Below are 2,873 nucleotides of genomic sequence, written 5' to 3' on the forward strand. Positions count from 1 at the left end.
TCAAGGAAATTGGGGGAGACTGGCCCACCCAGGCTATTTGATGACCAGTCTGACCCAGACCCAGTGTGATCACCCACAGTGCTGCCCTGGGGTGTCTCAGCATCATGACACATGAGGCATAAAGTATGTGAGTTGTGAGAGGTGCCTGTGGATCCGCAGTCAGCTGTGCCTGACACCAGACTGCCTGTCCTGCAGGGCCCCTGAGCGCCCTGGAATCCTAACTGTGCATGACACATGGACTCAGCAGGGAGGCTGAGATAGGCTTCAGAGCCCCTCATGTGACCTGCTCTGGGGAGTCCTCAGAAGGTCAAACTCGAAAGTCACAGGGACATGGAGTAGTGTTGGGAGCATTTTCCCTAAACATTTATTGTACCTCTTCTCTGTGCCTTGCACAGAGCTGGGAGCTGGAAGAAGGAATCATAGCTCTCATCTTTTAGAGGTCAGGATCTGGGGACCAATTTGAGACTTTGATCGGATTCCATAAAGAAGTGGATTGGGTCCAGGTAGAGGATAGTCTCAGACAATCTCCTTCTGAGATAGGGTTTCTCTGAGTCTATGTTGCCTTGGACTCCATTTCCTAGGACATTGAAAATTTTTACATATACACGTAACAAGCTCAGAAAGCGTGTTTTTAAAAACATGAGTGAGTTTGTTAAGGTCAATTTATAATTACAGTGGACACAAAAGGAACATGTTATTTGTAATAAATCTGAAAAATTATTTTGGGGACACTTTTATATTTATATATCTACCTATATCAAGGAGGGAGAGATAGAGCATGAATTTTTGATGCTATACAAAAAATAGAATGCACTTTTTAATTGTCATGCACAGGTTTCTAATATAGTGAACATACCAATGTTTAATACACTGAAGGATTTCTTTCAAAAAGCACATGGGACTTGGAAGAAGCCCAAGTGATCATCAACCCATGAATGGATTAATAAATTGTGGTATATGTGTGCCATGGAATACTATGCAGCCTTAAAAAATGGAGGCTTTACCTCTTTTATGTTTACATGGATGGAGCTGGATAATACTCTCATTAGTAAAGTATCTCAAGAATGGAAGAAACAGTATCCAATGTACTCAGTACTTTTATGAAACAAATGTATAATTACTCATACTTTCTTCTTTTCTTTTCTTTTCTTTTTTTTTTTTTTGCAGTTTTTGGCCAGGGCAAGGTTTGAACCCACCACCTCTGGTATATGGGGCCAGCACCCTATACCTCTGAGCCACAAGCACGACCCATTACCCACACTTTCTTATGAAAGATAGATCACAACTATAGCCCAGGATGAAGGAAAGAAGTAGAGGGGGATGGGAGGAGGGAGGTTTGATAGAGGGAGGGTAAACGGTGGGACCACACCTATAGAGCATATTGTAAGGGTACAAGTCAAAGTATAGAACATAAATGCCTCAATACAATAATTAAGTAAATGAGGGGAAAGCTGTATTAATTAGTTTAATGGTTAATGATGTAACCATTCCAAATTGCATTTTAAAAATTAACACATTGGGGAGGCACCTGTGGGTCAGTGGGCAGGGCACTGGCCCCATATACCGAGGGTGGGGGGTTCAAACCCAGCCCTGGCTAAACTGCAACAGAAAAATAGCTGGGCATTGTTGTGGATGCCTGCAGTCCCAGCTACTCGGGAGGCTGAGGCAAGAGAATTGCCAAAGCCCAGGAGTTGGAGTTTGCTGTGAGCTGTGTGATGCCATGGCACTCTACTAAGGGCAATAAAGTGAGACTCTGTCTCTACGAAAAAAAAAAAATCAACACATTGTACCCCACAAAAGCATAAATGTATTCATAATCTATGTGTATATGACTTAATAAAAGGGGAAAAAAAGCACATGGGAAACTTGTCTACCCTAGATGGAGTTGAAACACATTTTTATTAGTAAGGTATCACAAGAATGGAAATGCAATTATCCAATGTACTCAATACTATTATAAAGCCAGTAGATGATCTCACGTATGCCCAGTTAGGAGAAAGACCAATTTCAATTCAAATGGGGGGGTAATAAAGGAGGGGGGAGATGTTTGCAGTGCTATCAATGACTGGGCATGTGTGGGGGCCATAAGCACAAGAGGGATTCCACCTATCAAAATCAAATATTTTGACCTGATTGTATGTACCCTCACATTAAACTGAAATAAATTTACTTTTGCAAAAGAAAAACCTGAAATGTTTGTAAAAAGCTTTAGCTACCTAGGAAAGTAACTGTACACCAGTGGCCAAAAATAAGTCCAATTTCCATTATATTCCTTAAAAATCTCTCCATAGAATTAACTATTTAATGGAATATTGTTATTATACTGCACTTTACTTTCTTGCATATAATTTCCTTCATCATTTTTAATATTTGTAATGGTTGCTGTCAAGTCTCAGCTTCTGATGTCGAACATCAGGTCTCACTTATAGAGGGATTTTGTTGCCTAGAGTTTTTGCCTTTCCATTGGTAGGACATTTTTTTTCTCTGAATATATTACAACTTTTGCTGGCACTAGACATTGAGATAACTTTCTAGCACCTCTGGATACTGATTGTCCATCTCCCTGCTCTGCCCTGGTGCTGTTGTCTACCTGTTTTGTGTTTAGTTATTTGTCTTGTCTAATGTAGTGACATCTGTTTCTGCCATAGCCTGAGGATCATGATGTCACCATTAACAGATTCATCCATCCAGTCATTGTGGAGAAGCCCTGGGGTAGATCGTAAGTCTTCACTGTTGTGGATAGAATTGCAATATACATATGAGTGAACTTTTGTCATAACTGTTTCTTTTCCTTTGCTTGGATACCCAGTAGAGGGATGGCTGGATCAAATTTATAGTTCTATTTTTAGTTCACTGAGACATTTCCATAGTGA

Source organism: Otolemur garnettii, unplaced genomic scaffold, assembly GCF_000181295.1.
Source record: "Otolemur garnettii isolate 467f Iridium unplaced genomic scaffold, OtoGar3 scaffold00368, whole genome shotgun sequence".
NCBI lineage: Eukaryota > Metazoa > Chordata > Mammalia > Primates > Galagidae > Otolemur > Otolemur garnettii.